Genomic DNA, 13,363 nt, shown 5'->3' on the forward strand with positions numbered 1-13,363 from the left:
GCATTCTACACGACGCTACTTCAAACGTACTAGCGCCACGCAAAGGTCAAAGTATCGCGTAGCTGTCACCCCACGGATTTCTTTCTTTCTTATCTTCACTTCGTGTTCAGTCCGTGTCGCACACGCTGTGTTTGACTTTTAATTATTTCTTCATTTTACGACGAACATCTACACGCATTGTCTGCTACATCACCATTTTTTTTCTTTGCTCATCAGCCTGTCTGCATGTAATTCTTCTCAAGATACGAAGTTGACCACGGTGACTACGTTTATTTTATTAATTTATTATTTTCAATATTGTTCTATTGTACTTCTAATATTTAACCAGCGGCCATCATTGATTCATTATTTTCTCTCCAGCTTTAATTTTACTTTTGTGTTCAAGCTCCCTGTTTACTAGTGGAAATGTCAAATAATATTGTTGCTCCTTCTCATTTTTTGCCCACTGCTGGGGATCCTAAGGTAGAATGGGACTTGTGGTATCCCACATTCCTAGCCTATGTGGACGTAGTGGAGGAGGATGGATGTTCTCCCAAAAGAAAATTAGCCCTGTTAAAAAATTGTTTAGGTGGTGCAGGCCTTAAGGAGTTGGAAAACTTACCTTCCATCGATGGAGCAGGTGATTTTAATATCTTTGAGATTGTTGTAAAACAGTTAGCCACTAGATTTGGTAGGAGAATAAATATAGTTATGGAAAGGTTTAAATTTTATTCCAGAGCGCAGAAAGACGATGAGTCAATTGAGAACTATGTCGCTGCATTACGAACCTTAGCTGGTTCTTGCGCTTTTGAAACAATTAATTTTGAGCAGGTACTAAGAGACCAATTAATGATGAAGACCAAAAGCAAAAAAATACAGGAACGTTTATGGATGGGAACCGAGTCTTCTCTAAATGCTGTTTTGAATATAGCTAAAGGGATTGAACAATCGGAACTTTTTGTCAGTGAGATCAGAGGCCATGATGTTAAGAGTAAAGCGATAATCCCAGAAGTTGCCTTAATAAAAGAGGTCCATAACCAAAGGAAGCTTCCTTTCACTCAAACTAGGAAAGAGTATTTTCCAAGAGACAATAAATTCACTGGCAAGAAAAACCCTATTATTTGTTATAGGTGCGGTGCGAATGACCACGTTTGCAATTATAAGGGTTGTCCAGCGTGGAATAAAATTTGTGTTAAATGTAAAAAGCCTGGGCATTTCAGTAAAATGTGCAGATCTCCACAGAAAGTGAACTTGTTAACTGAGTTTGACTACGGTAATCCTGAAGAGATTCAGGAAATCAACACTCTGTTATGTATTGGTGATTCTAAATGTCAAGGTTTTCCCAAGGATAAAATATTGGTAAATGGTATAGAAATCACTATGCTTATAGACTCCTGTGCTTGGTATAGCATAATTGGCAGTGATATCTTTAATAGACACTGGAATTCCTCATGCCTACTGCCATCGGATGTTCGTCCAGGTGGTTATACTGGTCGGAAAATTGATTTGCTAGGATACATGTGGGCAGATATAAAATTTAAAGATAATAACATCAAAGGGAAAGTTTATGTAGCATCCAAAGGTGCCTCCATTCTGAGTTGGCCACACCAACACGAGTTGAGAATTAAATTAGACCCCAATGCTTCTCCACCTGTATACATAGTACCCCCTGCTGAGGATGAATTTACAGTTCTAGTAAAAAACAAGTTCCCAGAGATTTTCTCTGACACTTTGGGTGAATTTGTAAATTTTAAACATAAAATAATTTTAAAAGAAAATGCAACACCAGTCTGACATAGAGTTAGGAATGTACCCTTGGCCTATCGCGACAAGTTAAAAATCATTTTATTGGATCTAGTGACTCGTGGTATTATCGAACCAACCGAGTCCTCCCGGGTTTCCCCAGTAGTTTTGTCAATTAAAAGTAACGGGGAACTTCGTCTGTGTGTTGACCTCCGCAGTTTGAACAGTGAAATTTGGGTGGATAGACATCCATTACCCAACATTCATGAACTAATTTCTACTCGTTCTGGTGCTTGCATTTTCTCAACTTTAGATTTAGCTAGTGCGTATCACCAGGTTCTACTCCATGAAGATTCTAAGTTCCTCACCACTTTCATAACTCCTGAGGGCATGTTCCAGTTCCGTCGCATGCCCTTTGGTTTAGCTAGTGCGGCTTCAGTATTTCAACGGCTTATGAAAGAGGTATTGGAGGGTTGTGACAATGCCATTGCCTTCCAAGATGATATTCTAATTTATGGAAAAGATCTTGAGGACCATGACAGAAACCTGGACAAAGTACTAATGTCTGTCAAAGCTAAAGGTTTGACTTTGAAGTTTTCAAAATGCAAATTTAGACGGAGCACTGTGGAATATTTGGGACATGAAATTTATGCTCAGGGTATCAAACCCAAACTTAATCACGTCCTGAGCATAACTAAGGCCCCAGCCCCTAGTAATAAAGAACAATTAGTGTCTTTTCTGGGTCTTACCGAGTTTTATAGCAAATTTGTCTCAGACTACTCTTCTAAAGTCCATGTTTTAAGGTTGTTATTGAAAAAGGATGCAAAATTCATTTGGAAAGATGAACATCAGAGTGCTTTTGAGTTACTTAAAAAGGAAATCATCAATGCCCCCTTCTTGAGGCCTTTTGATTTGGGTAGAGAATGCATTGTGTGTGTGGATGCGAGTAACGTGGGTCTTGGTTCGGTACTGATGCAAAAGAGTTTCGGTGAGGAATATGTTGTTTCTTATGCCTCTCGTACCCTTCGTGGCGCAGAATTCAATTAATCCACCATAGAGAAGGTACTTTTGGCGTGTACTTGGGCCGTCGAACATTTCAGGCAATTTATTTGGGGAACAAGATTCCGTTTGCGTACTGACCATAAACCCTTGATAAGCATGTTGGCTGCTGGTGGTGGTCGTACTTTGACTGCACGTTTGGCACGTTTAGCTGCCAAGTAACAAGAGTTTCAATGTGTTGTGGAATATGTGCCTGGTCGTCTAAATGTCCATGCTGACTGCATGTCCAGATTGCCTTGTGCTTCCTTGGATGTAACAAACTCTCCTCGAGATGTTGATGTAGTTTTAACCATTGATGATGTAAATGATGCAAAATGCAATGCCACGTCTAGTGTTATTTCTGAGTCTGCTTGGCGGGATGCTATGTCTCAAGATGTCTCCTTGTCCAATGTGGTGGATTTTCTGAAGCAAGGATGGCCTGAAGAAAGGAAACTTTCTGGCGATGTTTTATCTTTTAGCAAAATAAAAAAGGAACTCATGTTTGACCAGGGTTTTGTAACCAGGAGCGATAAAATAGTACCCCCCTCTGGTTTACGTGAAAAAATAATCTCTATGGCACATGAGGGTCACATGGGGATGTCTAACACTAAAAGACGTATCCGTGAATTTTACTAGTGGCCTGGCATCGATAGAATGGTAGACAAATGGGTTAGCTCATGCTCTCCTTGCTCCAGTAGTGATAAAATTGTTAAACCTCTGGCTGCCAAATCTGATTTTTCACCTATTGAGTACTCCTTGTGTCCCTGGAAGAAACTTGGTATTGATATTGTTGGCCCTCTTGACCTGCCTGACAATAGATCTGTTTTTATCCTTGTACTGATTGATTACTTCTCCAAATGGCCGGAGATAAAGGTTGTGGACAAGATTGGTTCATCCCAGGTTGTCGAATTCCTTGATGAAATCTTCTGCAGGGAAGGAATTCCAGCCGAGCTGGTATCAGACAATGGTCCGCAATTTGTCAGTAGTAAAATTTTATCGTTTCTTGATAGGTGTGGGGTGGTACATAAAAGGGTGTCCAATTACAACCCTCAAGCCAATGGTCAAACGGAGCGCTTTAACAGGGTCATCAAAGAGTCTATACAATTAGCCATTAAAAGTAAATTAGATTGGAGGAAAACTCTTCGTGCTTCTCTCCTCTCGTATCGCACTTCTCCCAACTCCGTCACAGGTTTCTCTCCTTTTGAGCTGTTAAAAGGTCGTAAACCTGGCTCAAAACTGTTACCCTGGTGGATGAAGTTAAAAATCCCTCCTGAGTCTGGTGTTGATCCCTCATTGGTCAAAGATAAAGTATTGAAATATCAAGAAAAGATGAGACGCTCTTCTAATTCTCCTGTTGGTCCTAGACCTGGTATCAAGATTGGCGATTTGGTACGAGTCAAGTTTGGCAAATCTTGTGGTTCTAGGTGGAACAAATGGTCAGATCCTTGTAGGGTCACTGAAGTTTTTAGTAAAGCTGTCAGGGTGGATGGTGGTAAGGTGTGGAACTTTCGGAGAGTTTCTTTGTGCAGAGCGCCTAATGTACAAAAGGATTCTCTACCTTCTTCAATTTCCCCCTCAATTACTTCTAGTGACAACTCCTACCCTGCTTTGTTTGACACATTTTGCGGTGATGTTCAACTTTCTCCTAGAATTAATGATGTTTTTGTCTCCAACACTGTGGTTTCTACACCTCATGTTCCGGCTCCTCCTAGTCAAGTTTCTTTTCCGCATTGTTCTGACACTGTTGTTCCAAATCATAATGTACAACTTACTGATGTGCCTCTAAGAAGGAGTTCCTGTGTTAAATCAATTCCTGTTAAATTACGTGATTTTATTCATTAGTTTTTTTTTCTTCTCTTTTTCTCTCTGGTTTTTTTTTTCTCTCTTTGTTTTTTTTTTTAAGGGGGGGAGGTGTGTAGTATCCCTTTTAGATATGCAGTATGCCTTTTAGATGACATCACCGTCCTTCACCATACTTCTTTAGAATTGTTATGATTTCAATGTGTGTTCCATATTCTGTATGTGGGAGTTACTGGAGATCTCCTGGGCATTGCCTGCTTAGTGGTTGTATAAGCTGTTTCCTCTCTGTTGAATAAACCACTTCTTCTGCAATTTTTTTTCTCTCTTTGTTTTTTTTTTAAGGGGGGGAGGTGTGTAGTATCCCTTTTAGATATGCAGTATGCCTTTTAGATGACATCACCGTCCTTCACCTTACTTCTTTAGAATTGTTATGATTTCCATGTGTGTTCCATATTCTGTATGTGGGAGTTACTGGAGATCTCCTGGGCATTGCCTGCTTAGTGGTTGTATAAGCTGTTTCCTCTCTGTTGAATAAACCACTTCTTCTGCAATTTGTGTTCCTGTTTACTTCAGTAATTAGTAGTGCATGGTGAGGGCACACGTTATAGTTTTCTTAGGGCATTAGCTATTGTTACTTGAGGTAACTATAACAGGTGAATTTGAGTGGTTTTGTTCATTTTAATTGGCATGGTTTAACTGGCATTTTCACCTAGCTCTAACTTCCCTCTAACCATTGGTTTTTTAAGCCAAGGGCAGACCTATCGTCTTTTTCAAAGGGTCAGCTGGCTTATTGCCTTTATTAAGAGGTCATCACTTCAACAAATGTAAAACAGATCCATTGACGTTGTCAAAAAGTCACCAGTCTCTATAATCAAATGTATATTTCATAAATCGACAAATGTCTTTGAGGCTTTTTGTAACATTTTTCAGGACATAAAATGCAGCCATAGAACCAGCCACAATAGGTCCCTGTACTGCAGCTGAAAAGCATACAGCTCCGTCTTGCAGTACTAAAAATATAGCTCTCCTGAAGTCATGGACTCATTGGCCTGGGCTGGAGCAGGATTTTTCCCTGCTCCTGCCTTGGCGGTTGCAAAGTTGTTATTACCAGCAGAGAAGAGTGCGGGCAAGGAATAAAGTTTCTAATCCCTGCCTGCAATCTCCAGGCAGGGAATACTAGTGTCCGGGGAATGGGGTCCTGGGGGCACTGCAACGGTATCAGACCTTGCGGGATTGGGTCCCCTTGGCTGATCTACAGCTTGGAGAAGGATGGATGTCCCCTCCCCATAAAAAACACACTGGCCCTGGTGAATGAGGTCTCAGGGGACTCAAAGAGGCTCAGGGATGGAGGTGTATACCCTGTGCCCCAAAAGAAATAATCGGGGGTTGGGGTCACCTGGGACTAAAAAGACTCTGCAAGGGTCCGCGTTCTCCCTCACAATCTTATCAAAAGCAGCCCCAGAGTATGCGATCTCTGTGGTTTAAAAAGGCTCAGGATGAGGGCTGCATGCTCCCCTCCCGGTATTTTGAAAAGCGGCCAGGACAATAGCGTCCCATGTCCTAGACAAGGTTTGGGGACTTTGCCCTCAGGGCCCCTCCCCTGACCACCCGGCCCAGGCCCACCTCGAGGACTGAGTTTTAAAAACAGGTGGGAACCTGTGTGTGTTTGTTATTATTGAAGCTACAGATCTGCACATCCTCCATGGATCCGCGGCACCATTAAAACATTTTGTTTTCTGCTTTTGGCTCAGGGGGCTTGTTTGAGGCCTCCTCACCAAGTCTATGGAGGCAGCGTATCCCTACCTTGCCCCCTGTATGTTTATTTATGCTTTGTTGTAGGACAGGGGACTGAGTCCCCAAATCCTAAAATGGCTGCCGCCACATCTTTGTTGATGTGTTGGCAGTCAACCAGATCTCATCTTAAGATCTGTCAGCTTTGCAAATCCTCTGCGGCGTGAAATATATAACTTATTTTAACCTTAATTTCTTTAAAAATCTATTGAATGGATTTCCACCAAATCACAAAAAGCAAGCTTTCTGAACCAAGATTTTGATTTATGCTAAATTATGTGCAATTCCGTTCATTCATTTGGCTGTAGCAGTGTCTAATTTTCCTATGGAAAATTCCTTTTTCTCAGCCCTTGCTTGACAGATCACCTCAGGAGCAGAGACAGATGAACTTTTTTGGGTGAAAATCTGAAGAATCATCCAACCTTTGCAGGTAGCCCCAGTACTTTTAATTACTTATGGGGATGACACTGTTGATACCTGTTCTGGAATTCACATGATTGTCAGTCATGGCACTTTAAATAGAGCACCTGTGATTGTCAGTTTATACAGATCAGAAAGACAGAAGGAAGATTTCCTCAGAGCGTGAGTAAGATTGTAAACTTACAGCAAAAGTAAAAGCTAAGAAAATGCTAAATAAAAGTGCAAAAATACAGATGTCCAGATATTGGGAACCTGGTTCAAGAACTTGAGTTATAATCAGTTATAATTTTCTACCTTTAACTTAAACAATTTTCATTCAAACTGTGATGATTCAATTGTAGTGAAGATACCATTCCCCTGGTATGGTATTGTCTAAGGTGGCTGCTTTTTAGAGGGAAGAGAGTTTGACTCTTTAGGCTTTCACCGCTGTCTACGATGTGCACAGTGAAAAGTTAAGATGTTTAAGATGTTTTTTAGTATTCTTAAACTGCATTTTTTCTCCCTACAAGCGAGATATGTAAACAGCTGGAGAGACTACGGGGCAGACTACTTACCATTCAGGTGAAGATTAGAAAAATTATTTATAGTTAGAAAGTGTTGATTGATACATATCTGTCAAGAGGTAGTGGAACTGCAACACATATTCTAGATGAGGAAGGAGGGGGCGCACCACCATAATCGATGATGGTGTGTCTGTGATGATGGTGTGTCTGAAGGGGTTTCAACACAGGAAAAATAAATCCCCGTTGAGAAAAATAAAAAAAACATTGTTCTGAAATGCAAATGCACTTTTCCTCACGTTTTTGAATGTGAGTCTGAGAATCCCCAATAGTCCCAGATTTTCAGCAATACACCTGGAATTATTTGTAAATTGCAAAGATTTTAAAACGTACCCGAAGCCCACATAATTCTAAAAGGGTAAATTCCCAGCTTATTACAAGAACGTTTTGTGCTGCAAGCTGTAAAAGTGCAAAATTAATGCGTCAATGTCAGCTAAATCTCAGCTGAATTGGGTATCAGCCGATTTAAATATTTTGCTCCAGCCTTTGCACTGAACTTTTCACACCATTTCCACCTTAGACGCAAAGCACACAGTGAAGAATTTGGAAATTTGCTCCAGTAGGGTTTCTCCGATAATTAAAGCAAATCTCAAACTTTTCAAGGATTTATGCAGAATTGCATCAGTACCCCAGGAACAGACACGGATGTATTGGAGCACTCAAGTGTGTATAATTGAATCGAGCATTATATTTAACTTGTAAATGATTCTACATGATAAATGTGGTGCACATGTTAGCACAACATTGTTTCCGTCTTATTTTTTCCCGTTGATAATACTGCTACCCCATAACTGCCCAATTAACATATGGGAATGTTAAATTCCTAGTCCCACCATAAAAATGGCAATTTATTTATACATGCATATAACAAATACAAAATTCTATGAATCCTAATTCTGCTAATCAGTATTGAGTTGCTATTCTGCCACAACCATATTCTAATTTACCTGTGCACAATGATCTTGTAAAAAGTCAATGCAGTTCTTTTACCGTTTCATTTTTCTTTAACTTATTGAAACAAGCAGTCACCAAAAACGTCTCTTATGCGTTTAATAAATAGCCCCTTGTGTAATCACGAATGCCAAATATTAACATGTCGATATTTAAGCAGTCAGCTCCCATTACACTATTGAGCTTTACTTAATTTGTTTACAGAAACCCATCTGTAACTCACCTTAAAGAGGTAACTTACATTTTCACATTGGGGAGTGAAAATTCATTAAAGTGAGTAACTGAACAGTTACAGTCAAAAAGTTAATTGAGCTATTCAGAGTTTCTGTGAAACGAAGTAACAGTACTGCCAAAAAATAAGGGCGTGTGGTACAGTTTTTTTCGATATAGCTCACACAAATTTAATTGGATTGCGGTTCATAATTTCAAAAGATGATTCACGGAAGGACAGAATGGAACAAGCATTAATCCAAAAGAACACTCAAGAGACTGGAAAATCAGTTTGTCTGACCAAGAATGCAGAATAGCTGAGGAACTAGTCATTTTATAGTTTCATCCTGGCAAGTAATTGACTGAGTTACTAAATTCGCATCAGATTGCAGCAAGTACTTTCTTTTCTCCAGTCCTAGATAAGACACTGACATCATGCATTCAAACCTGCCAAATTTGAAATTACTTGTTGCTCTTCGAGGAGAGGTCATGCCTTGAACAGGAGGGGTCTGGTGTGGGGAGAGCTCTTTTGAGCCCTTCACCTCTACCAACAGTGGAAATGGTTGGGAGAGAGGAGATGGGATTGGATTTAGAGTTTAGCCCGGTCTGAGGAAACACCCCTCATAGGTCGCACAAAACACATTACAGAGACCTCTGAGGCTCCCACCGACCATCTGAGGCGGTTGTAAACCCCGAGAGGCACATTGGCTGAGCAGAGCCTCCACACAATAAGCTGCAGTCTGTGCATTGCAGTGCATGAAGGGGGAGGGGCTATTTTCTATATCTCATGTTTGTCTCCTTCTCCATCCATTGTTTATCAAAGGATGCCCTTCCTAGTGCCTGATTGTTGTCTCTCTATGGCCTTCTTACTTCCCCCATTTGTCACCCTTGTTGGCACGTGGTGCCCTTAAACTGATTTGAAACTATTCGAAAATGACCAATCGTGTTTGTGCATATGAAAACTACAAAGGTCTTGAAATGCTTTTGGTTTTTGATGTAGCGCAAAATTCAATTTTCATTTTTAGGGGTGCTTCATAACCACGAGTGGTCTGCACCCAGTTATATTCCTTTGTTGTATTAACCAGAGACAGTAGAACGTGAACTGTGATAATATAAATTGTGGTGTATTGGGGGCATTTCAATGTAAATGTGAGAAAATTAATGTTGAAACTAGATGCAGCTAGCTGTAAACATTAACGTGCAGAATTTGTACATACTGCTAATAACTATTCACGTATTTGATGTGCTTATGTAACGTGTTAATTTAGAAGGGCTCAGTAAAGAGTGTTAATTTTATATGAAATTTCATAACGCCTGTTTGCCATTTTCTTATGTTTCTTATTGTTGGCTGATTTCTGTAGGCCTGAAATTCATTTTCCCTGGAAGCTCTTGCATTAGGTTTAATAGTTGAATTTCATGTGCATGTTAGGTTTGTTCTTTCCCATGTTTCTGTTGCAGGTGGAAGAATCATCCTTGTTAGTTAGAATAATGTCTTTGTTTTAGGAGTTAGGCTTAGGGAGAAGAGGATACATTGAGCGTGGTTACTGATAGTGAAGAACTGTTGTATTTTCTCATCATAGAGAGCCTGGGAATCAAGGTCATCTCGCCAAGCCTCTGAGCATCTTTGCCTACTGGAAAGTTACCCATGAGGAGATGGCCTGACCGAATGTTGTGACCTCCAAAGCACCCCGGTATACTACCTGTGGTATTGATGCATAGTAACTAGAGAACGTCTGCCTAGCCTTGGGAAAGAGAGCATCTTAGAACTAACTCTGTAGCTTTATGCTGCTTGACCCAACTAATGTGGGGAGACTTCTTAGGAAGGCTTCACACGCTGATGCCTTAACTGATCTTGCCTGGTAAATGCTATGTAGTGATGTCACATTAGTGTTAGTATAGGGACAGATTAATGCTTTATACTCCTGAATGTAGGGAAACCTGGACATCTGCTCCGTAATCTTTTTGTATCCTGATTCTCGAACTAATCATTTTGTGCATGTTGCACTGCCTTAACTTCATCAGTAGATTTGGCTTTGTATTAATCCCAATGTATTTTTATACCCTCACTTTGAGTAGCCTGTACTTCCAGTTATTCCTGACTTTGAAATAAACCTACTAATCTTAATTGGTAGTCTGTGATTCTTAGGAGTCATAGTAAATTGCAACTGAACACACACAGAGCCCCACACACACACACAGAGCCCCACACACACACAGAGAGCCCCCCCACACACACAAGAGCCCCCCACACACACACACAGAGCCACCCACACACACAGAGCCACCCACACACACACACAGAGCCACCCACACACACACACACACAGACCCACCCACACACACACAGAGCCACCCACACACACGCAGAGCCACCCACACCGACACAGACCCACACCCACACAGAGCCACCCACACAGAGCCACCCACACACAGCCACCCACACACAGCCACCCACACACAGCCAGCCACACACAGCCAGCCACACACAGCCAGCCACTCACACACAGAGCCACCCACCCACACACAGAGCCACCCACCCACACACGGTCTCGCCTTTGCAAAAGTTAGAGCTATTGGCATTGTAAATGACATTTTTATTTATGTGCTGGTCTTGAAAGCAGATAAATAAATGGCATTGTCATTTACAATGCCAATAGCTTAATCTCTCGCAAATGTGAGACCTATTGCATTTGCACCCACACATACAGAGAGAGCCACACACACACACACAGAGCCACACACACACACAGAGCCACACACACACACACAGAGCCGCACACACACACACACAGAGCCACACGCACACACACACACAGAGCCAGACACACACACAGAGCCACACACACACACACAGAGCCACACACACACACACAGAGCCACACACACACACAGAGCCACACACACACGCAGAGCCACACACACACACACACAGAGCCACACACACACACACACACACAGAGCCACACACACACAGCACACACAGAGCCACACATTGCAATGATTAATAAAAATTGATTGTCATCATTTTTTTTCAATAAAGCCTTATAAAACAATAAATACACTGTGCCTCTGAAACTCCTCATTTGCATTCTGTCACCTACCATGAAGAGTGCCTGCCTCCCCGGACTGGTTTGTACCTGCTGTTGATGACAAGTAGAGAGTGCTCGCCTGTGATTGGAGCCAGATATACGCATAAGGTGACCGGGAAGTAAGAGAGCTCTCATGGTAAGAGTAAAGGGTGGTAGTAACCGAGTCCCAAAACCAAAGGAAGCAAATACTAGAGCAGCATAGTTGTACCATCGCATCATACAACTGGTACAAGTGCCCCTGATGAGGGAGTTGGGTGAAGGTTGGCGAAGGACAGGATCATAACCTGTGAAGGACAGTATACCAAACATTGAAAATCAACCACAAACTAAAAATATTATAAGGAACAGGGCCAGAAGGCCCTAAAAATATGCACCGCAAAGCAACCCTAACCCCCCCACCCCAAAAAACATGAGGAGACAAGCCAAAGGGTAGAACACACCACGCACCACAAACCAAGTGAGGCAATGCTCATATGGCCAGACGCTCCCAAAGGAGCAGCATCTCTAAAGAGACAGTCTCCTAAGTAGCAACAACTAAGGACTAAAGGTCTTCAACCACTAAACCATATAGAACCCCACGACAGCAATTCACACACTAAGGTACAGATAGACGGATACACGCCCAAGGTAACAACGTCCCAAAGCACAGAACCTCCAAAAGTCAGCACTAAATTGACTATAGCTCCGCCCACAGGGTGGAACTTTCCCACGGACTGCACCCCTCTAACACCACCTCCTGTGGCATCCCAAGACCCCTGCCAGCCTCACCTTGCGCACGCCTTTGTAGATATAGAAGTAGAGCTCACGGCCCACATTGAAGCGACCCGGTCCCCGTTGCCAGACTGGTCGTTGACATTGACGAAGGAAACCTTGACGGCGTTGGAGCCTTCCGAATTAAAAGGCACCCGGTTGGGACGGCTGTACTCGGAGTGGCTCAGCAGCTTGTAGAGACCTTCTCGGGTCGTTCATCTCCTTCCGTCCTCCCTCTGCCGCCATCTTGGGGAGCAGCATTCATCCTGCCCTATGCCCAACACTAACACAGCGCACGCGCAGATCTACTTTGCTTCACTGGTCAATTCTATCAAGGCATGGAAATGGAAAGGGGACACGGATGCGTAGCTCACAAGCTAAGGGTTTTAATAACAAGCTTTCACCTCAGCTTCCCTCTTGTCCTGGTCTGCGCATCACTGCCGGCCGTGTGTGCGGCTTACAAACAAGCACAAATCAGGGTCAGTAACACCGCAGCTCTCCCTACCCCTAACAAGTCCAGACACCGACACGGGTTGATGGTATTTTTAATGTATTTACTGCGTTTTTATATAGCGCGGACTGTACCCAAAGGCGTCAGAACGCTTCACAATAGGAACAGTAATGATACATGAGAAGATTACGAGTGAACAAATTACAAAAGCAGACGTACGTTAAGTTACATGAGGCAAAAGTGACAATTGTGAGCAAACAAAATACAAGAGGTAGCAAAAGGTACATTACAGGAGGAATAGACTGGGAGCTCGGCGAGAGGGAGGGTGTAACGCCCACCACTAGAAAAGGGGCGGGGCTTACAAAATAGAAAGACGAGCAAAAAAAGCTCAGAATCCGAAAAAGACGGGGCTTGAACGGAGTGATGCCCCTCTCCTCCAATAGCTGGCCAGCATTTACGAGGCCAGCCAATGGAGAAGAGGGGCGGGTATAAGCCCCCTAACTAAGAAACATTAAATCTTCGGACCAAACTGCGCAAGCGCAGCCTACGGTCCTCGACCTAAAAAGGATATGCAAAATGGG

The 13,363-nt window shown here is 42.4% G+C and overlaps 1 protein-coding gene and 1 pseudogene across 1 annotated transcript in view; one reads left to right on the forward strand and one right to left on the reverse strand.

Moving 5' to 3' along the window:
- LVRN (laeverin) overlaps window positions 1-13,363 on the forward strand; it is a 663,539-nt gene that overhangs the window by 105,950 nt on the left and 544,226 nt on the right. The window lies entirely within an intron of this gene.
- On the reverse strand, window positions 11,797-12,577 carry LOC144819115 (WD repeat-containing protein 20-like; annotated as a pseudogene).

Source organism: Lissotriton helveticus, chromosome 2_1 (genome assembly GCF_964261635.1).
Source record: "Lissotriton helveticus chromosome 2_1, aLisHel1.1, whole genome shotgun sequence".
Taxonomy (NCBI): domain Eukaryota; kingdom Metazoa; phylum Chordata; class Amphibia; order Caudata; family Salamandridae; genus Lissotriton; species Lissotriton helveticus.